Here is a 24,072-nt window from a genome sequence, read left to right as displayed (position 1 = left end):
TTGTTTATTTTTGAGAGAGAGAGAGAGAGAGAGCGAGCAGGGGAGGGACAAAGAGAGAAACAGTCTCAAGCAGTCTCTGCACTGTCAGCAGAGAGCCTGACATGGAGCTTGATCTCACAAATCATGACATCATGACCTGAGCTGACATCAAGAGTTGGACACTTAACTGACTGAGCCACCCAGGTGCCCCCTTATCCGTTTATCTCTTGATGGACACTGGGGGGTTTGTAACCTAATTTTATCACCTAATTAGCTCAGTGCAATAATGATGCTCAATACATATTGTTTTAATGAACATTTTCCATGTTACCAAATATTTAAGCATCATTTTTTATGGTTTCGTAGTATTTTTATTGTATGGATATACTATAATTTAACTGATCCTTCATTGCTCAGTATTAAAGCTATATATTGATTCATTTAATACAGTACATTTGATCATACTTCTCTGGCATCATCTGTTTTCCCCTCCTATTCTTTATTATTGATTCACTGTTAAGGCTTTGAAAACTTCATCATCTCTTTAAGTTCCACACATTTGCCATCGCATTCCTCCTGCTTATAACATACTTCCCTCTTTGTCTAGCTAATACACACTTTTTCAGACCTAAGTTTAGCCATTCCTTCTTCTTGGATGTTTTCCAAAACTGGATTAGTTGCCCCTCCAGTGTGCTTCATAGGTAGTAGTTTGTCCTTATTCCTAGAAGCACTCAGTCTTCTGTGTTTTAATTGCATGCTTTCTTAAGTGTGCATCTCTCAGTAGACTATAAACTTCTTCAGGAAAGAAACTATGTCTTATTTCCCGTTGTATTTTCCAGCTCTAAGTGTAGTGCTGGTGTATAACAGGAACTTAGTAAATATTTTTTTGAATGAATGAATGCATGAAGCATCTCCCACTTTCCAGTGTGTATCATTAAGTGGTGATCTTTAACAATCTCATGTTTTTTATTTATTAGATAAGCATAATAAATAATCTTTTATTTGTAAGGTGCTTTATAGTATGCAAAATACTTTCAAAGCTATTATTTCATATTGTTGAATCACTATATTGTACACCTGAAACTAATACAGCACTGTTTGTTAACTATACTGGAATAAAAAGAAAAAAGAAAGAAAAAAACTATTATTTCATATTGTTAAACTTTGACTAATTTTTAGTATTTTGCATTATCAAATGAATTGATCTTTTATTTACTATATTAGTCTTTATTGATAGTTAAGTGATAATAATTCTCATTATGTGGTCTTAACTTTTCTAAGTAGATAATTTGCTTTCTAAGCAGATTTTAGTTAAAAGATGATATTTTCTGTTTATATTTTAAGCCCATTTTAAGTAATAATTATTAACGCTTTTTTTTTTTTTTACTCTCCTTCCCAGTCCCTAGTCATTAACTCTTACGAGAGTTTTGTAATTATGGTTTAAATTGATTTAAAACTATACATGAAGCTAATGTCTTTCTTTTTTTGTTTTTTGGGGTTTTTTTGTTGTTTGTTTTGTTTTGTTTTTGGTAGCTGATGGCTCATAGTAATTGGGCTTTGATCAGGTAAAGAGAAGAGTAACCATTCCACAAATCCTTAGATAGGAATCAGAGAACCTAATAGTGACAGAAAAATAAGATAGTGGAAATGAAATCTCCATAGCTGTCTGTATAGTCATTAAGTGACAATTCCTTTTTTTTTTTTTTTTTTTCCTTTTCCTTCTTTGTTGGTCTTAACGCCTTACAGCAGCGATTCCCTCTTGGACACACTTCGGGGTGAGAGTAGGTGTGGTAGAATCTCCTGAGGTGCTTTTTCAGCTGCTTAGCCCTCTCCCTGCATCAGCAGTTATCTCCACCTGTGGTGAGAGTGGATGAGGACCAGGTGTGTGAAGGTAGAGACAGGCTGGGGACCACTGTTTTGTAGGAAGACCAGCTGGAACTTCTCCATCAGAAAAAGCCATGGCAGTAGAGTGGAAGGGAGGCTGGGTTTGGAGACCAGTATTGTGGTCTGCTATGGATGAGTTGTGTGGATTTAGGCAGGTGGTTTAACCTCTCTTTGCCTTCATCTTCCTTTCTGTACAACAAAACGATTGGATCAGATGATCTTTAAACTCACTTTCAGAATGAAAGAAATGATCGGATTTTTCTGATGACCAGACATCAAAAAGAATGTTGTTCCTGAAAGAAGACATACGTGGATGAAAAATGGGATTATTCATTTTTCTAAAATGTTATGGTTAGTTTAACAGATTGTTCCTATCACACATTTAAAGAGCCCTTCAAGCGTATCTTCAGTAAGTAACTTCAAATTGCTGGCAGTTCTTCATTATCTTAGAAAAAGGAAATCCTGGTGAATTCTTTTCTCTACTGAAGCTCTTGAATCTAGGACAGTGATCTCATCTGACCTCATTGTTTTAAATATCATCTCTGTGCTGACGACTTACAGCTTGATATCTGTAACCTGTACTGCTCCCCTGAAGTTGCCTGCCAATTTACTGGTCCTCTGAGATACCTAATGGGCATTTCAAACTGAATCTGCCTAAAACTGAATTCCTGATGCACCCCGCCCCACAAACTGCTATTCTTTTTTTTTTTTTTTTAACGTTTTTTTATTGAGTTTTGAGATGGAGAGAGACAGAGCATGAACGGGGGAGGGTCAGAGAGAGGGAGACACAGAATCCGAAACAAGCTCCATGCTCTGAGCTGTCAGCACAGAGCCCGACGCGGGGCTCGAACTCACAGACCGCGAGATCATGACCTGAGCCGAAGTCGGCCGCTTAACCGACTGAGCCACCCAGGCGCCCCAAAACTGCTATTCTTAAAGTCTTCCATGTCTAATCAAGACAGAAACCTCGGAGCCCTCTTTGATTTCTAATACTTAACCATCAGTCTGTTAGCAAAGTTGGGTTTGCTAACAGAGAGTTAGCAAATGTGGGTTCGCATTTGCTAATCAAACTATAATTAGGAACTGGCCAGTCCTCACCAGCACTCCTTCCTGCTGCTCTTACTTCACCAGAGTCTGTGCTCAGTCAAGAGACAGAGCGTTCATGTTTAGCCATAAGTCATGTCATTGTTACCCCTCTATTCACAACCTTCAGTGGCTACCATCTCCCTCAGAGTAAAGTCAGAGTCCTTACAATAGTCAGCAAAGTCCTGTGTGATCTGGTGCTCCAGTACTTCTCATTTCATGCTGTCTCTCTTACTTTTCTTCAGACACTTTGGCCACCTTACTGTTGACAGAACATTCCAGGCACACTCCTTCCTTAGGGCCTTTGCACTGGCTGTCCCACCTGCTTCAAACACTGTCCCCAGATATTTACACACCTGCCCTCTCACCTCCTTCCAGTTACTCCTGTGCAACTATCTGATGTAAGTATCTACTTTGATTGATTTAAAATTGCACACTGCTGCCACTGCTACCCCCAGCACTTCACACTTTATTTTCCTCCATGGTACATAGCACCTTCTGATATATTGTAATTTATTTATTAATCTTGTTTATTGTCTGTCTCCCTCTTCTAGGACAGGGGCTTTTGTGGTAGACAGGGACTTTTGTCTGTTTGGTTCACTGCTGTATCACTGTTACGTATGTTTATAGATATTATTTTGGCTAAGTATTTTCCAGTGAATTTATATTTAGGTGGAAGAAATCATGAGAGTTACAAAACCCATTTCACAAACTACAAACAATAACTTACACATATCAGAGGTCCTTCACTCGAGAAAGGGTGCCCCGCTACCCTGTTTGGCCAAGGAAACTGCAGTGCTCCTGCCTGCCCCTGCCTGCCTGTGTTGAGAATGGCTTCCTCAGGAGTCCTCATGTCTTTCTTTTCTCATTGCTGCTTTTCATAGCTAGCTCAAGACCTCTATGTTGCTGGTGCGCCCTTCTCCCCTCTTGGGGCTCAGAGGGTTATAGGGTGAGTGTGGGACTCAAAACCACTTTTGTACTGTATTTACAATGTAAATAGTCTATTGTGGCCTACAATTGGAACATTTTATAGCTTTTTTACGAAAAAAATCATTTCCAGTTGTCAGACCACCCTGAAAGGGAACTTCAGAATGTAACCTGTTCAGAAATTAGGAGATAACTTTTAGAATGGCATTTCAGTTGCTATGTAGGAAAGATGTTACTGAAAGAGGCAAGATTAAAATATCCTCATAGCCCAGCTAGTCCTGAGAGTGTATTTATTATGTATTTAAACCTTTAAAAAGTATAAATCTGTGTTATTTATCAACATGTATTTGCTTTATGAAGACAAATTGTATATGGACAGTGGGAAAGTACTTATTTTGATAAATTAATATCATTGTTGCATTATATTACTCTCTGTAATTTAATGCTTAAAAACTTGTTCTCTGCTTCCCTGTTTTGACATAGATAAAAATGAGCACTGAGATGGTGGCTGTGACTGGATTAGAACCAGAAGGAACTGGCAGTTGGTTAGTGACTGTCCTTGGCCTGACTCTTCTCAGGTTGTGCTTTTCTGCTTGTTTTTTCAGTTTAGCACAGAAGCTTTTTACTTCAGAAATAATGGGGTGTGGACCATTCAGAATGAGCTAGTTTTACATAAGAGCAACTTTGCTAGCAACAGGGTGGGAGGGGAGGAGCCGAGGGGAACATTTTATGTGTACTGGCAGTTTGGGTGCCTTTTACGCTGTGCCTTTGTGTGGGTTTGGAGGAAGGTTGTAGATAGAGGGTGCCTGCCTTCTTTACTGGAAACCCCAGAGGGTTAAGCTGCTTTTGGACCTCTTCCCTTGGCCTGCCATCCTAGTGGTGTGGTCTGTGGTCACAAGTGTCCCTGCTTCCAAACTTTCTGTTTCCGGCTTTCCCTCTGTTGCCTTTGACTCAGTGTGAATAGAGCTGTTCATTTGGTTATGTCCATAGGCTTTGAGGCAGACCAGAGTTTGAGCTCTGTCTCCCTTGCTAATTAATCTTTAATCATTTTACTTAATCTCAGTTTCTTCTTTAGAATGGAGAGAGGGTAATATGCATAATGTCTATTTAATAGTACTGTGACAAGGGGTACCTGGGTGGCTCAGTTAGTTGGGCATCCAACTCTTGATTTCAGCTCAGGTCATGGTACCTGGGTTGTGGGATTGAGCCCCGCATCAGGCTCTGTGCTGATTGTGGAGCCTGCTTAGAATTCATTCTCTCTCTCTCTGTCTCTCTCTCCAACCCCCACCCCCCAATTCGTGCTTACTCTCACACTCTCAAATTAAAAAAATAGTACTGTGATGAGAATTAAGTAGATAATGTGTGAAGATATTTATTGGCACAAGCCCTGCCCACATAAGTAAGCTCAACAGATCTTAGCTATTACTGTAAAAATCTACTTTAAGCTGTATTTTCCTTTATTCAGTCTTTTTTAAAAAATATTTATTTATTTATTTATTAGAGAGAGGGAGAGACAGAGTCCTAGCAGGGGAAGGGGCAGAGAGAGAAGGAGAAACAATGGGAAACAGGCTCAGGCTCTAAGCTGTCAGCACAGAGTCCAACACAGGGCTTGAACCCACGAATCGTGAGATCATGACTTGAGCTGAAGTCGCTGCTTAACTGACTGAGCCACCCAAGTGCCTCTTTTTATTCAGTCTTTCAACAGGAATATGAATAGCATGTGAATAAGTACCCATGCTCTCTGCTGGGTTTTGGGAATACAACAGTGACCAAAATAGGTGTGGTCCAGACCACACTGAGTCCAGGGGAAAGGTGTTTGTGCCTTGGAACTTGTCAAGTATTAAAAGAAAACTTTGACCCAGTCTAAGGAGGGAAAAGAAATTTAAATTGAAACAGGGATTAAGTATTAAATTGAGAGCTTAGTAAAGGAACTCTGAAGTTTAAAAAAAAAAAAAGAATACTCAGGAAAATCAGTGTAGTTTTCCAGAGTTTTGAATAGAAGTGCTTTCACAAGCTGACAGATTTGCCTATAAAGACAATTAGTAGGTCAGCACTAGACAAGTAAGAAAGGGAGTAGAAAGAAATAAGGTCTGTGAAGTAGATTGGAGCAAGTCCACAGAGGTTAAAAAAAAGTGAAACAAGGAGAGCAATTGTGAACTGGAAAGTGATGTCGGTAATTTTCCAGTACAGAAGCCATAACCTTCTGGGGGCAGAGTCACGATTTAACAACTGGTTTTGAAAGAAACAGGATTTGGTTTAGAAATAAAAGTCTCCACTGTTAAACATGTGATGATCATATTCACGTTTTGGTAGCCTATTTGTTTTAGTATCAGTAAATAATGTAAAAGTATGCTGTTAACCGTAAGTAGTACATTTCTTACGTTGTAGTAAGATTTACTGTAGTGAACAGGTTGTGTATGTGCAAATATTTACCTGGAAAAATCTTTTTTTTTAGGTTTGTTTATGTATGTATGTATATATGTAAGTAAGTAATCTCTACACCCAATGTGGGGCTTGAACTCATGACATCGAGATCAAATGCCACACGCTCCTCTGACTGAGCCAGCCAGGCACCCCTACCTGGCAAAAATCTTAATGCAAAAAATTTTAATCTAATCTTCTATTTTCTCTGTTAAAATTAGGCAGTTTTAGAAACAAATATCCATCAAGTAATGAATAAATGAATAAAATGTACATTCCCACTATGTAACATTATTTGGCAATAAGAAGAAATGATGTACTGATATATGCTGTAGCATAGATGCAGCATGTAATAAGGCTTGCTAAGTGATAGAAGCCAGTCACAAAAGATCACATCTTGTATGATTCCATTTATTTGAAACATCCAGAATAGGTAAATCTATAGAGACAGAAAGTAGATTAATGGTTGTCTACAAGAGGGAGAAAGGATAGGATTGGGGAAAAATGGAGAGAGACTGCAGATGGGTATGGAGTTTCTTTTGGGGTGATGAAAATGTTCTACAGCTGTGGTCACGGTTGCATAACACCCTGAGCATACTAAAACCCACCAAATTGTATACTTTAAGCGGGTGAATTATATGGTATGTGATTAGATCTTAAGAAAGCTGTTAATTTTTTTAAATTAAGCAATTTAAAGACTTAATTCCTGACTTCAATACACTGAGCTGGATTCTCCCTAAGTCAGTGGACTCCAATCTAGCGCATGTTAGAGCAGCACTTCTCAAATGCAAAGTGTATAGGGTCACTTAAGGATTTGTTACCATATGCAGTCCCAGATCCTTCCCTATAAATTCCCAGTCAGCATCAGGCCTGGGAATAGCTTGGGACTTTGACTTTTAACCGGCATCACAGTGAAGCAGCTGTTCTTTGAATCAGATGTTGAGAACTGCTCTGATAGAAGATTCTATTAGAATAATTTCCTGGGCCTGTTGATCCAATTTTATTATTTTTTTAATGTTTATTTATTTTTGAGAGAGAGAGAAAGACAGCGTGAGAGCAGGAGAGAAGGGCAGAGAGAGAGGGAGACACAGAATCTGAAGTAGGCTCTAGGCTCTGAGCTGTCAGTATAGAGCCTGAAGCGAGGTTTGAACCCACGAGCTGTGAGATCATGACCCGAGCTGAAGTTGGATGCCCAACCAACTGAGCCACCCAGGAACCCCTATCCAACTTTATTTTTATTCAGTTGCCTTGGCTGCCTTATCAGCACTAAAATTTAGAATTTGAAATTATAGGGTGTCTTGCTTGCTCAGTCGGTTGAGTGTCTGACTCTTGATTTTGGCCCAGGTCATAATCCCAGGATTGTGGGATCGAGCTCCATGTCAAGCTCCATGCTGAGCGTGGATTCTGCTTAAGATTCTCTCTCTCTACTTCTGCACCTCTGCCCTGCTCACACTCATTCTCTCTCTTAAAAACAACAACAACAAGGGGCGCCTGGGTGGCGCAGTCGGTTAGGCGTCCGACTTCAGCCAGGTCACGATGTCGCGGTCCGTGGGTTCGAGCCCCGCGTCAGGCTCTGGGCTGATGGCTCAGAGCCTGGAGCCTGTTCCGATTCTGTGTCTCCCTCTCTCTCTGCCCCTCCCCCGTTCATGCTCTGTCTCTCTCTGTCCCAAAAATAAATAAAAACGTTAAAAAAAAAATTTAAAAAAAACAACAACAACAAAAACAATGTTGGAACCACTGTAGCATTGCCTTATTATAGACTGGGTACCTGAAGCCAGAGAGATTAAGTTTTTTCTTGAGAGCTCAAAGGTACTAGGTGGGAGAATTGGAATCAAGATTTAGGTCTGCTTGTGCCAATCCATACACTTCCCACTTTGTCACATCATCTCTTGGAATCTTATTTTATACGTGATAATCCTTACCACTCCATGACTGCCACAGGCTTAGGTGGTACTTTCTTTTTAGTGGCTCTGCCTGTTCATGTGACTTTCAGGCTGTGTGACTTGGAGCAAATTACTTAACCTCTCTGTGCTTCAGTTTCTTTATCAGAAGCAAGTAGGGTAAGAATAATACCTAATGATAGAATTATCATGAGAATTTAATGATACCCATACATGTGAAATGCTTGATATGGTCACTGACAAATAGTTCATGCTCAGTAAATGTTAGCTGTCATTTCTAATAAATTTTAATGTACAACTGGAAGTAATGTGATGTCTCTGCATAGGGGAAAGGCAATATCATATTGGGTTAAAGAAGTAGTCTTTGAAGTCTGCTTCCTGAATTCACATCCTGGCTCCATTAATCATATGATGTGTAATCTTGGAAAGGTTGCCTCACATATGTCTGTGCCTCATCTATAAAATGGGGACAATAATTGTACCTTCTTCATAAGGTTCTTGTGAACCTTATGGGCAAAGGCATGAATGTGGAGATGAGTCTAACCAAATTATTTGTGGGAATAACAGTTTATGCTTTAGGGCTTAATGTTTTTGTTTTTGTTTTTGTTTTCACATTTATTTATTTTTGAGAGACAGAGAGAGACAGTGTGAACAGGGGAGGGGCAGAGAGAGAGGGAGACACAGAATCCGAAGCAGGATCCAGGCTCTGAGCTGTCAGCACAGAGCCCATGTGGGGCTCGAACCCATGAACCATGAGATCATGACCTGAGCTGAAGTCGGATGCTTAAGCAACTGAGCCACCCAGGTGCCCCTAGGGCTTAATGTTTTAAGATTATGGTGGCAAAATAACTGAGTTGTGAAGAAGGATTTTTATGTTTTTGGTAATTTAAGTGCTTTATTAAATTTCTAGTCTTTCCTGTATTTTTAAATGTGTAGAAGAGATGAATAACTTTCAGCAAAGGAACGAGTTGTTTGAATTATTTCCCTATGACAATTGAATTGCTGCCATCACACAAAGCCAACTGTCTGATGGGACCCTAGCTGTTCATTTCTCTGCTGTTCCTCTCTTGAAGTTTCTTGGTTACTTAGTTTCTCTAACTTTTCTTTTTCTAATGAAAAATTATGCATATTCTTTGCAGGGTGAAATGTTTTACTATTCCAGTGTGTCATATGCAGGCATGTGTGTGTGTATATGTATGTTTTCCATTTGGCTTGTTCATCATATTCATCATAATTTTATTTTTTATCTGTTTAATAAGTTTCTGAAGGAGATTTTAAAAATTTCCTATTGTGACTAAGGATTTATCATTTTCACTTTGTCTTAATTACAAAGTGAAATCTAAAATTAAAATATTTGAGGTTATGTTTTGAAGTGGTATTGTTTGGTGGCAGGCAAGTTCATAATTATTTTTTTGAAATGTCCCTTTTTACCATTTTAAATACTGCTTTCCTTAAATTCTCTTTTCTTTGGATATTAATTTACATCTTTCTGGCTTTTTTCTGACGTGCGTTTTCCGGCATGTATATTTCCATTCTTTTTGTTTTAGATGTTGTTTTAGGTGTATTTATGGTGAACAGTATGTTGCTAGATTATCTCTCTTTTTTAAATCTCATTTAAGAGTTTGTCTTCTAATAGACATGCATTTCCTGTTTACATTTATTATAATTTCTGGTATATTTGGAGACATTTCTTTTTTTGTGTGTTATCTATATGTCATATTTTGTTTTAGGTCCCACCCCTCTTTTTCTTGCCTTTTTGAAAAATCACATATGGCAATATTATCATGCATTCCTTTTTTTCCCTAACTTTATTTATTTATTTATTTATTTATTTATTTATTTATTGAGAGAGAGAGAGAGAGAGAGAGAAAGAGAGAGAGAGAGAGAGAGAGAGAGAGAGAGAACGAACGAACATGAGCAAGGGAAGGGCAGAGAAAAGGGAGAGAGAGAATCCCAAGCAGGCTCTGCGTTGTCGGTGGAGAGCCCAATGCGGGGCTGGATCACACAAACTGTGAGATCATGACTTGAGCCAAAATCAAGAACTGGGCACTCAGCTGACTGAGCCACCCAGCTGCCCCTCATCATGCATTTCTACATGGAAACATTCAACTGGAAAAGTAAAGCTGCTGTCCCTTTTTTAGGAGCTGCACTCTCCAGTTGCAGTCCCCACCTGGATATTCATTCTCTCTCTCTGATTCTTGTACTAAGTTCCATGAGGGCAGGGTCCAGACCATGCCTGTTTACCTCACCACTGCACCCCTAGATGTGGTACCTGGTACATAGGTGCTCAGTGAAGATTTAATGAATGAATCAATGAATGGATAGGTGATCCTAATAATTACCTACGTAGCTTTCAAATACACTGATACCTGGGACATACTTCAGAGATTTTGATTTGATAGGTTTGATTTGGAGCCTGGATACATATATTAAGAAACAGACAATCCCCCAGATAATATGATTATCAGCTAGATTTGCAATAATTTGGACTGAGACTTTTCCTCTTTGAGACAGCTTTTCTACTTCAAGACAATTTGTGACTCTTGATACAGTTAACTGTGAAGAGAAAAATTGATCATTGGGTAATCTGTTGATCTGCTTCATTGAGGTGGGCCACAGTTTCCCTAAAACAAGGAAACAAACCAAGTTAAGCTGGAGGATAGCTGGTCATCACCATTTGAGTAACACCAAAGAGCAGTGGTAAAATTTTCGTTTTTCTTAAATAGTTCTTTAAGCTTTCCTACATCCTTTTCATGTGCTCTATAGGAAATCATTTGGCTGAACATGCCTCTGTGCCCTTACATCAATAAAATCAATCATTGGAAACATATAGCCAAAGGGGACTAATGCATAGATTGAGTGGTTGGACTGGAGATCTTAGGCTTTTTCCTATTTGTAAGATACTGATTCTCTTAGTCAACATTTATCATGATTTATGGTGTATAAAGTTGACTGGGACACAAAGGACCCAATTTTGATTTTGGTTTGTTGTATTGTACTCATGATGCTGTTTTATTTGAGTTGATTCATCTGTGGAGTTAGGATATTCATTTACCTTCAAGGAGCAAACTTCATGGGAATGTGAACCTTTTGGGGTTGCAGACAACTATTAATGAAACCTATGATTGAAAAAGTAGTTCATCAAGTTCCTTGTCTGTATTTGAAACTAAGCATTTAGAGCATTAGTCTCTCATAATGAATTTTGATTCACTATATAGAGTTAAGGAAAAATATCAGTGGGGATGGTAATTTCAGATTTAATCAGAATAGAGTACAAAAAAAAGCATGGCTGCTTAATTTTTTATTTTCACCTTTTAATCTTGGTTGTTTGTCTTCAGTGCTTTGGTTTTCCTGTTTTCAAAATGGAAATTATACTTTGTGCAGTATGGAAACTTAATTAATGGTTGCTAATCAAGTGCATTAAGCAACTTAGATAAAAGTGACTGTAGTTCAAAGTACTATATTAATAATATTTTAAATAAGTAGTTTGACAACTTTCTGTGGAAATGACTAACATAGGATCATCGACTTAAATGTCATGATTATTTTGTGCTTTTTGATGACATGGGACATCTTCCTCGATTCTCAGGGATTCCTGGTCACACTTGTGGGTTATTCTCAAATCCTTTTCTTTCATTACTTAGCTGGGAAACTCAGTGAAGTGTTAGTAGTTCAGCAGGCATTTACAGATTACCTGCCATGTGCAAGGTGTTGTGCTAGGCACAGCAGAGAGACCTAATGAAACAAACTTTATCTTTCAGGATAAATGGAAGAATTATCTGGAAATAAGAAAAGTGAAGTTTTTTCCCTCAGAAAAGTCTCCATTTTCTTTATCCTGTGTCTTTTCCAGACTATTTATTTTTAAGTAACCTCTGCACCCAACATGGGGCTTGAACTCACAACCCTGAGATCAAAAGTGGCATGCTCCACCGACTAAGCCAGCCAGGTGCCCCTGGATCTATCTTGATAATAGCAGTTATAGCATCTTACATTTATATAGTACTTTCACATAAACTATATCAGCTGATGCTTATAATAGGACTTGGTCCCTTTGTTGTGCAACATACATGAAACAGTTAAAATTTTTAAGTGTTCGTGTCTTTTAGGCACTCCCAAATACCACGTTTAACTGAATATAAATAGAAGATTGTGTGTGTGTGTGTGTGTGTGTGTGTGTGTGTGTGTGTGTGTGTGTGTATTGTTAAGTTGCGCAGTGGTCTGCATAGAAGGAATGACATCAGCAAAGACACAGAGGCATGAACACTGTAAAATAGTTAGATCATGTCTGGGACACAGAATGGTAGGGGATGAAGCTAGAGTGGCACGCAGAGCCCAGGTCATAAGGGGCCTTGTGTGCACCGAGGAGTTTGCAGTTCTTCCTGTGGCTCACCATGTCTCAGATTTTAGTGTGCCTCAGAACACATATAAAGTACACTAGCATATTCCTGTCAGTTTATTCAGATCTGACTAAATCCCCGATCATACAATGTTGCTGCTTTTCAAGACAAAGATTTGCATATAATATTCGTTAGTGTGTGTGTGTGCGTGCGTGTGTGTGTGTGTGTGTGTGTGTGTGTATTAAATGTTTGTTTATTTTGAGAGAAACAGAGGGTGCAAGCAGGGGAGGGGCAAAGGGAGAGAGAGAGAGAGAGAGAGAGAGAGAGAGAGAGGGAGGGAGGGAGAAAGAGAGAGCCCTAGGCAGGCTCCACACTCTCAGTGCAGAGCTTGATGCCAGGCTCCATCCCACAAACTGTGAGATCATGACCTGAGACGAAACTAAGAGCTGGATGCTTAACTGAGCCACCAATATGTATATTTGTTATAGCTTTATTAAGATACAATTCACATAGCATATAATTTGTCTATTTAAAGTGGTTTTAGTTTATTCACAGAGTTGTGCAGTCATCACCACAATCAATTTTAGAATATTTTCTTTACTCTAGAAAGAATTTTTATACCCATTAGCAGTTATACCTCATTTCCTTCAATGTCTCTGCCCTTGGTGACAAGTAATATACTCCTCTATAAGATTTGCCAGTTCTGGACATTTCATAGAGATAGAACTATATAGTATATTCCTACTGTGGCTGGTGGTATAATGCTTTCAAGGTTCATTTATGGAGCATGTATCAGTACTAAATTTCTTTTAACGGCTGAATAAGCTACTGTATGGCTATATCACGTTTTGTTTTCCTATTCATCAGTTGATGCTCATTTGGGCCATTAACTCCATTTTATAATCTTGTTTTTAATAAAATTAGTTATGTAAATGGCTTAGGAAATTACCCTGTTATAAGGAAAAATGTTTTTCTAATTTTTTAAAGCTTATTTATTTTGAGAGAGACAGAGACCGTGCAAGCAGGAGAGGGGCAGAGAGAATCACAGGCAGTCTCCATGCTGCCAGCATAGAACAACACACAGGGCTTGAACTCACAAAACTGTAAATGAGATATGACCCGAACTGAAACCAAGAGTTGGATGCTCAACTGACTGAGTCACCCAAGAGCCCATGTTCTAATTTTTAATTGAAAAAATAAAGACTTGATTTGTTTTGTAGACCTTCACTTTGAATTTAATGTAAGTGAAGCAATCAACATATGCTATCAGGAAATAAGCATAAATAAGCCTTATTCTATGATAATCAGGATGCTTTTATTAATATGAATATCATTATTACAGATTTCACTTGCATACCCTTGTTTTTTTTATGTTTGTTTTTGAGAGAGATAGAGCATGAGCAGGGGAGGAGCAGAGAGAAAGGGAGACACAGAATGGGAAGCAGGCTCCAGGCTCTGAGCTGTCAGTACAGAACCTCCTGAAATGGGCCTTGAACTCACAAACCACAAGATCATGACCAGAGCTGAGGTCAGACACTTAACCAACTGAGCCACCCAGGTGAACCCCTCCCTTTTTTTTTTGCATCCCCTTGTTTTTTATTTGGTAATTGACAAATATTTGTAGCATCTCACATGTGGTATAGTTGTGGATTGACGCTGTCCTCATTGCTTTTTGTCCAGTTTTAATTAAAAATGAGGCTGTTCTTTAACAAATGGTGCTGGGAGAACTGGACAGCAACATGCAGAAGGTTGAAACTAGACCACTTTCTCACACCATTTACAAAAATAAACTCAAAATGGATAAAGGACCTAAATGTGAGACAGGAAACCATCAGAACCTTAGAGGAGAAAGCAGGAAAAGACCTCTCTGACCTCAGCCGTAGCAATCTCTTACTTGACACATCCCCAAAGGCAAGGGAATTAAAAGCAAAAGTGAATTACTGGGACCTTATGAAGATAAAAAGCTTCTGCACAGCAAAGGAAACAACCAACAAAACTAAAAGGCAACCAACGGAATGGGAAAAGATATTTGCAAATGACATATCGGACAAAGGGCTAGTATCTAAAATCTATAAAGAGCTCACCAAACTCCACACCCGAAAAACAAATAACCCAGTGAAGAAATGGGCAGAAAACATGAATAGACACTTCTCTAAAGAAGACATCCAGATGGCCAACAGGCACATGAAAAGATGTTCAGCGTCGCTCCTTATCAGGGAAATACAAATCAAAACCACACTCAGGTATCACCTCACGCCAGTCAGAGTGGCCAAAATGAACAAATCAGGAGACTATAGATGCTGGAGAGGATGTGGAGAAACGGGAACCCTCTTGCACTGTTGGTGGGAATGCAAATTGGTGCAGCCGCTCTGGAAAGCAGTGTGGAGGTTCCTCAGAAAATTAAAAATAGACCTACCCTATGACCCAGCAATAGCACTGCTAGGAATTTATCCAAGGGATACAGGAGTACTGATGCATAGGGGCACTTGTACCCCAATGTTCATAGCAGCACTCTCAACAATAGCCAAATTATGGAAAGAGCCTAAATGTCCATCAACTGATGAATGGATAAAGAAATTGTGGTTTATATACACAATGGAATACTACGTGGCAATGAGAAAAAATGAAATATGGCCTTTTGTAGCAACGTGGATGGAACTGGAGAGTGTGATGCTAAGTGAAATAAGCCATACAGAGAAAGACAGATACCATATGGTTTCACTCTTATGTGGATCCTGAGAAACTTAACAGGAACCCATGGGGGAGGGGAAGGAAAAAAAAAAAAAAAAAAAAAAAAAAAGGACGTTAGAGTGGGAGAGAGCCAAAGCATAAGAGACTGTTAAAAACTGAGAACAAACTGAGGGTTGATGGGGGGTGGGAGGGAGGGGCGGGTGGGTGATGGGTATTGAGGAGGGCACCTTTTGGGATGAGCACTGGGTGTTGTATGGAAACCAATTTGTCAATAAACTTCATATAAAAAAAAAAAAATAAAAAAAATAAAAATGAGGCTGTGCATGAAATGAAATTACAGCTCACAGTCATTACACTAATTTGTGATAGATACCTGTCCCTTCCATAACAGTAGCAGTCACTGTGGTCTGCCCCTTAGGCCTAGGGGCTTGGCTGGGATCGTGTGAACACCCTGTCAAACCAGGTGTAACTTTCTCTCCAACTGAAGAAAGCATTTCTATATGTGCCAGGAGTTATGGGAAAATTCTTTAATGTAGTGTACTTCGTTTTTAAAAGACATAGTGAAGGGTTTTAGTAAGAGAGGAACATGATAAATTTGGGGTTTTAAATGGACCAGTGTTTCTTGATGGCTGGGAAACTGTTTCAAACCTTTCTGTTTCTTCGTGCCTCCAACACCCCCTTCTCCTTTCTCCCGCCTCACTCTCAGTTGCAGCTGTACTTTTTTTTACTCAAGAAACGCAACCTGAAGAGAACTTTCACATTCTCCCACTACCCAATCTGCTTCCCTGCATCTGTACCAAACATCTATTCAAGGATATTATTTCAGAAATAAGCAGAAAGAGACATTTCTATCCATTACCACCGCCTCCATGTCCTCTTCTCATGTTTCCACCAAGACTTACTCCATCAAAGCTTCTCTTGTCAAGGTCATGAGTCAAAGAGGAAGAAAATTAGAGGAGTGTGGAATCAGAAGAAGATTAAAAAAAAGATATGGTCAGCTGTGTCAAATGCTGGTGACAGGCAGATTCAAAGCCTTGATGATTCAAGCAAACTACAGGCGCACTCAGCACTCTAAACAGAGTGGTAGTGTGAAGCAGAGCTTTGTGTGGTTCTAACAGAGAAATGCTTCCAGTAGAAACGTAGATAAATCAGTCCCTTTATTTCTTTTTGGAAACCCGAGTAACCCCTGCAGATATGAGGAATCAGGCCTTTCTGAATATTGCTGAGTCATAGCACTTTCTAAGAAACTGAGCAGCCCCAATCAGACTTTTTATTGTGATAAAATACACATAGCGTAAAATTTTAACTATGTTAAGTGTACAGTTCAGTTGCACCATCTTCACAGTGTTTTGCAGCCATCACCACTGTTTCTCAAACTTTTTCCTCATCTCACATGGAAACTCTGTACTCATTAAGCAATGGCTCCCATTCCACCTTCTCCAACACCCTGCTGACCTCTAATCTACTTTCTGTTTTTAGGAATTTACCTATTATAGGTATTCCATATAAGTGGAATTACCATATTTGTATTTGTGTGTTGGGTTTATTTTATTAGCATGTTTTTAGGGTTTATCCATGTTGCAGCATATAGCAGAATATCATTCCTTTTTAAGTCTGAACAGTATTTCATTGTAGGTATAGTCCCAGTCATTTAAAAATAAGCTTTATTCAGTATGTGTATGTGTGTGCATGCGTGTGTGTGTGTGTGTGTGTGTGTGTGTGTGTGTGTGTGTAAAGCTTTTCCTTCTTAGTGGTGGAAAATTCCTGTCTTGTTCTTAGCTGTTCAGATTGTCCTTGTCTTTTTGTATGTATGCATGTATGGTTTTTTCCTCTCCTAAACGTCCTTAAGATCTGAGTTTTTTGTTGTTTAAGTTGGGAACCAGTTCCAAAATTGAATGTTCCAACAAAACAGGGCAGGCAAGTTCCCTTTATTATGTTTAGGGTTTTCAGAGATAGCCCTTGCTGTAATTTGTCTTTACTCCTCTTAAAGTGCAATTTACTCAAAAACCTACTTACAGAAAAAAAGTCAAGTTAACCTCTGTAGTTCTTCAACCATGGCATTTCCATAAGCAAAACTTCATATATTTATAGCCTATGTATTTTCTTTTAGTATTCAAATTCTTCAATTTTCTAATTCTTGTAGCTGTTGGGATTGGAAAGCACTTTAATTGGTTTTTCTTTAAATTTACTCTTGAAGAGTCTTAGATCTGTGGAGAATAAGTGACCCGCCCAAGGTCACACATCGCATAATGAGCAGATTCCATCTCATGACTGCTGGTCCACTATTCTCTTCACAGTGTAAATACTGTATTCAGTTCTTTTTAAAAACCACCTTTGTGGTGTAACCTAAATATAACAAAAGCAGATATTTTAAGTGTTTAGTTCAATGGCTTTTAACAAATTTGTACACTCACATAAGTTCCACCCGAATCATTTCATCACCCTAGAGAGTTCCCTCTGTAGTCAGTTCCCCCTGAGCTCCAACTTCATGTAAAAGTAATCATACAGAATGTACTTCTGTGTTCACGGTTTTGCTCCGCACAATGTTTTTGAGATTCATTTGTGTTGCTGTGAGAAGTAGTGTGCTCCTTTTTATTGCTGGTTAGTAGTTCACTGGGTAGATCCGTTGCAGTGTATATCCATTCATCTGTTGCTTGACAGTTGGGTGGTTTCCAGTTTTTGGCTATTGCAAGTAAAGGTGCTGCGAGTATTTATGTATGAAGCCTTTTTTGGATGTATATTTTCATTTCTTTTGGGTAAATAACTAGCAGTAGAATTGATGGGTCACATGGTAAAAGTATATTTAACTTTTATGAGAAACTGCCAAACTGTACTTACAGTATGGTTGTATCATTTCACATTCACACCAGCAATGTATGAGAGTTCTAGTTGTACATCCTCACCAGTCCTTATTATTGTCAGTTTTTTAAATTTTAGCCATTCTAGAGGATGTAAAATATCTGGTCATTTTGATGTGCATTTCCCTAATGACACAGAGCCTTATTCACGTGCTTTCGGCCATTTGTATATCTTCTTTTGTGAAATTTATGTTCAGATCTTTTGTCCATTATTTATTGGATTCTTTATCTCAGTATTGAGTTTTAAAATTTTAAATGTATTCTAGATTGAAATCTTTTGTCATATATATATGTTATATATATACATACACACACACGTATATATTATAGATACTTTTACCCAGTGTGTGACTTGCCCTTTCATTTTGTTATCATTGTCTTTTAAATAGCAAAGTTTTTAATTTTGATGAAATCTAATTTATTTTTTCTTCTTGTGATTAGTGTTTTTTATGTCCTGTATAACAAATATTTGCCTCTTTCACTGACAACGTGAGAACGTATATAGAAAATATTTAAAATCTGTGAGAAGCTACCAGTGTTATGTAGATTTTTCCTATGTTTTTTTGCTAGAGTGTAATAGATTTAACTTTTATACTTATATTTACATTTAAAAATAATTTTTGTGTATGTTGTAGAGATCTAGGCATATTACTTTTTTCTGTAGTCATCTGGTGGTTCCAGCACCATTTGTTGAAATATCCTTCCTCCATTGAACTACTTTGGTACTTTTGTTTAAAATCAATTGCTCGTATAGGGTAGGATTAATTAAGGACACTTTGTTCCACGTGTCTACCCTTATACCAGTACTAGACAGTCTTTTTAAAAAAAATTTTTTTTTAACGTTTATTTATTTTTAAGAGACAGAGGCAGAGAATAAGTGGGGGAGGAGCAGAGAGAGAAGGAAACACAGAATCCAAAGCAGGCTCCAGGCTCTGCACTGTCAGCACAGAGCCCAATGCGGGGGCTCGAACCCACGAACTGTAAGATCATGACCTGAGCCGAACCAGCCAACCAATCCACCCAGGCGCCCCCTAGACAGTCTTGATTACTGCATCTTTATTGTAAGTCTCGAAATCAGGTAGTGTCAGTCATCCAACTGTGCTGTTCTTTTCCAAAATTCGTGTTGCTATCCCATATACATTTTTAAATTAGGTTGTCAATTTCTCTGAAAGTTCTGCTGGGTTTTTGATTGGGATTGCATTGACCAATTTGGAGAGAACTGATATTCTAACAATATTTAGTCCTTCAGTCTATGAACTTAGTGTATTTTGTCACTTACCCAGATCTTTAATTTCTTTCAGCAGTGTATTATAGTTTTCAATGTTGGGATCTTCCAACTTTTTGTAAGTTGTGCCTTTCAAGGAGTTTGCCTGTTCATCTGAAGCAATAAATTTTTTTCTAAGCATTGCTTTAGTTGTGTCCCACAGATTTGGGTATATATTTTCATTATCATAAAATATTCTTGAATTTCCCTTGAGATTTCTTCTCTGACCTAAGGGTTATTTAGAAGTGTATTTAGTTTTCATCTACATTTGAAAAGGATGATTATTCTGCTGTTTTTGGTGCAGTTAATAGTCACCTGTACTATGCTAAAAGTCAGTTAAACAGCAAGAAAGTTGACGAGGGCAGAAATGATCAATTCTGGAGTGAATAGGAATACTTCGTACAGGAGGTAACACTGAGCTGGGATTTGAAGGATAGGTAGGATTTGTCAGAGAGAAATGCCATCGGCAGAGTGGCGTGGATAAAGAAAGACACAGCAATATGAAAATGATTGAAATAATATGCACAGTGTGGAGCTGTGCATGAAAAAGTTCACTGGGCTTAGAAGGTAAAAGACTTAGAATGGCATGTTAAGAATTTATTATATATCCACATTAAAAGTGCTCAGGAAATAATAGTGAATAATTCTGATATGTGTGCAAATGGACTTTTTTGCCATGTAATAAAAGCAAAGAAAAAAAAGCATGTCTGAATTTTAGGGAAATATATATTTTTTGGAGGTCAGATTTGCCCAAGGAAGGTCATATAATAATTATTCTGTCACTGTCGGTAACTCTGATCTCTTCATTATTTTCAGCTTTCCCCCTTCTTCTTCCTTTTCATCACCATTGAAACATACTTAAGGCTCTGTAGTCTTGAAAAGTAATAAAAAAAATAAATAAAGTCTTACCTCTGCGCTGCTTCATGTCTGGCTGCTGTCACATTTCCCTTTGTCTTCATAAAAAATTCTTTTTTTCTTTAAATTTTATTTATTTAAGCAATTTCTGCACCCAGTGTGGGGCTTGAGCTCATGACCCCAAGATCAAGAGCCACATGCTCCTCCAGGTAAGCCAGCCAGGCACCCCTATTTTCATAACAATTTCTGATCATACTATGTACACATACTACTGTTTACTTACCCAGAGTGCCCTTGCTAAAGCTACCAGTAACCTCTGCTTCACTAAATCCAAGGTATGTGTCCTAGACCTTTCCTCATCCACGTCCAATACATATGACTGTGTCTTCCTTCTTAAAGTTCTAGATTTTTGTGATATCATCATTTGATTCATTCATCCTTCTGTCCCTTCCCCATTACTAGTGCTCCTTTACAGTCTTATATCTTGATTTCACATTCTCTGACCATTCATTAAGTGTTTGATTCTTCTTCCCTTGTGTGTTTTCACTCCTTCAGCTCTCTCATATATTCTCATGACTCTGTTGACCAATGATTTGCCAAGGAATCCCAGTTTATGACCCCAGTTCATGACTCTTCTGCAGTCCACATAGCTGCAGATCTAACATCTGTGATTATGTTTCCCACAGGTATCTGAACTTACCATCTCTCTCTCTGAATCTCTTTTTCCTCCAATTTTCTATATCAGTAAATGGTACCATTTTCTCTACTAGTCCAAGCTAGAAACCCTAAGGATCACTTTGATTCCTTTTCCCTACATTTAATGCATTGCCAAGTCCTCTCTCCTATCCATTTACCTGTGAAGTTGTTTCAGATCCTCTGCATTTTCTGTCTAAACACTATTATCACCGTGGCCCAAGAAACCATCATTCCTCAGTTGGCCACTACTGCAGTAGCCTCCTAATTGGTCTTCCCATATCTACTCTGGTCCATTTTTCATCCATTTTCCAACATTGTATTTTTAAGTACACTCTCCCTCTTTTTTAGTTAATAGAATATTTCTTTCAGAACAGTTTTAGGTTTATAGAAAAATTGGTTGGCAAGTATAGAGTTCCTACATACCCCTTTCCTCCTCCGGGGTGGGGGGAAGAGAGAGAGAGAGAGAGAGAGAGAGAGAGAGAGAGAGAGAGAGAGAGAACAAGAATGAGCAGGGGAGGGGCAGAAAGTGAGGGAGACATAGGATCCAAAATGGGTTCTGCGTTGACTGCAGAGAGTCCATTGTGGGGCTTGAACTCATGAACCGTGAGCTCTTGACTTGAACTGAAGTTGGATGCCCAACTGACTGAGTCACTCAGGTGCCCTCCCCAGTTATTTAGAACTCACGTTAGTGTGGTCATTTGTTACAATTGATGAGCCATTATTGATACCTTATTATTATTATTATTATTATTATTATTATTATTATTATTTTAACAACTGAATTCCATAGTTTACATTAGGGTTCACTCTTTGTGTTGTACATTCTATGGATTTTGACAAATATGTATGACATGTATCCACATTACTGTATCATGTAGAATAGTTTCACTGCTTTAAAAATCCCCCATGCTTCACCTTTTCATCTCCTTTCTAGCTCCCCAAATCCTGGCAACCTTTGTACTTTCTCCATATTTTGTCTTTTCTAGAATGTCCTGTAATATTTATCTTTTTCAGATTGGCTTCTTTTACTTAACAATATACTTTTAAGGTTCCTCCATATCTTTTCATAGTTTGATAGCTAATTTCTTTTTATTATCTCTGAATAATATCCCATTGTATGGATGTATCACAGTCTGTTACCCATTGATCTACTGAAGAACATCCTGGTTGTTTTCAAGTTTTGTCAGTTATGAATAAAGTCACTGTAAACATTTATGTGCAGATTTTCATGTGGACATAAGTTTTCAACTTATTTGGATAAATACCAAGGAGCACAATTGCTTGATTTTATGCTAAGAGTATATCCTCAGTTGTGTGAGAAATTATCAGATGTCTTCCACAGTGGCTGGATCATTTTGCATTCCCACCAAACAATTAATGAGAATTCCTGTTGCTCCACATCTTCACCAGTGTTTGATGATGTCAGTGTTTTGGATTTTACCAATTGTAATAGGTGCATAGTGGGATCTCATTGTTTTAACTTGGAGTTCCCTAGTCCATATAATGTTGAGTGTCTTTTCATATGTTATTTGCCATCCACATATCTTCTTTGGTGAGTTGTCTGTTCCAATCACTTGCTCCTTGTGTAATAGAATTCATTTTTTTTCTTTCTTTTTTTAATTATTGAAGTAATCTCTACACCCAACATGGGGCTCAAACTCATGACCAAGAGTAGCATGCTCTTCCAACTGAGTCAGCCAGGTGCCCCATGGGTTCATTTTCTTACTGATTTTTAGAGTTCTTTGTGTATTTTAGATACCAGTCCTTTATCAGTATGTGTTCAGCAAACATTTTCTCCAGTCTTGGGGCTTGTTTCATTCTCTGAACAGTGCCTTTCATGGAGCAGAACTTTAATTATATTGAAGTTCATGTTATCATTTTTTTTCTTTCATGATTGTGCTTTTGGCATTGTATTTAAAAAATTGCCAGGCCCAAGGTCACCTAGATTTTCTCCATGTTGTCTTTTAGTTTTATAATTTTGCATTTTCCTTTCAGGTTTATGATCTCTTTTGAGTTAATTTTTGGGAAAGTTACAAGGTCTGTGTCTAGATTTGTATTTTTGCATGTAGATATCCTGTAGTTCAGTACCATTTGTAATGAAGACTGTCCTCTCTCCATTGAATTGCCTTTGTTCCTTTGTCAAAGTTTAGTTGTGTGTATTTTTGTGAGTCTCTTTAGTTCATCTATTTGTCTATTATTTTTCCAGTACCACATTGTCTTGATTACTGTGGCATGATATCTTTTATTTTATTTTTTTATTTTTAGAGAGACAGAGAGAATGTGTGCATGAGGGGGGGAGAATGTGTGCATGGGGCGGGGGGTGGGGAGGAGAGAGAGAGAGAGAGGGCACGAGAACCCAAGCAGGCTCCACAATCAGCGCAAAGCCCAATGCAGACCTCTATCCCACTACCCTGGGACCGTGACCTGAGCCAAAATCAAGAGTCTGACATTCAAATGACTGAGCCACCCAGGTGCCCTGGCATGATATCTTTTAAAAATGAAATATGATCAGGGGCACCTGGGTGACCCCATCAGTTGAGCATCCGACTTCAGCTCAGTTCATGATCTCTCAGTTTGTGAGTTCAAGTCTCACTCTGTACTGACAGCTTGGAGCCTATTCAGATTGTGTCTCCCTCTCTCTCTGCCTTTTCCCCACTTGTGCTCTCTTTCAAAAATAAACATTAAAAAAAATTTTTTTAGGGGCGCATGGGTGGCTCAGTCGGTTGAGTGTCCCACTTCAGCTCAGGTCATGATCTAATGGTTTATGAGTTTGAACCCTCGTCAGGCTCTGTGCTAACAGCTCAGAGCCTGGAGCCTGCTTCGGAATCTGTGACTCCCCCTCTCTCTCTGTCCCCTCCCCAGCTCATGCTCTGTCTCTGTCTCTCAAAAAATAAATAAACATTAAAAAAAATTAAAATAAAATTTTATAATAAAACAAAATGAAATATCAGATCATCCCACTCCCAAAACATGTCAGTTGCCTGCCATTGATTTTATGTGATGAAGGTTCAGGTCCTTCAGATAGCTCATATGAGGCCTTATGTTCTGTGCGAAGGACCCACTCTCCACTTCTCTAGCCAATTCCTAGCCCTTCCTCTTGTCATTAGGATTTTTGTTTTCAATCACTCCTTGTTCTTCTTGACCTCCAGGCCTTTATACTCACTGTTTCTCTCTGG

The 24,072-nt window shown here is 38.5% G+C and overlaps 1 protein-coding gene and 1 long non-coding RNA gene across 4 annotated transcripts in view; one reads left to right on the top strand and one right to left on the bottom strand.

Annotated features, from left to right (window-relative positions):
- SPIRE1 (spire type actin nucleation factor 1) overlaps nucleotides 1–24,072 on the top strand; it is a 202,534-nt gene that overhangs the window by 50,139 nt on the left and 128,323 nt on the right. The window lies entirely within an intron of this gene.
- LOC115528548 lies at nucleotides 1,672–20,330 on the bottom strand. Its single transcript, XR_003973291.1, has 2 exons — nucleotides 20,255–20,330; nucleotides 1,672–2,156 (listed from the first exon to the last, which is right to left on the bottom strand). It is a non-coding gene; the product is annotated as an uncharacterized LOC115528548 (long non-coding RNA).

Source organism: Lynx canadensis, chromosome D3 (assembly GCF_007474595.2).
Source record: "Lynx canadensis isolate LIC74 chromosome D3, mLynCan4.pri.v2, whole genome shotgun sequence".
In the NCBI taxonomy this organism is placed as follows: Eukaryota; Metazoa; Chordata; class Mammalia; order Carnivora; family Felidae; genus Lynx; species Lynx canadensis.
This window is presented reverse-complemented; position numbering and strand designations above follow the sequence as displayed.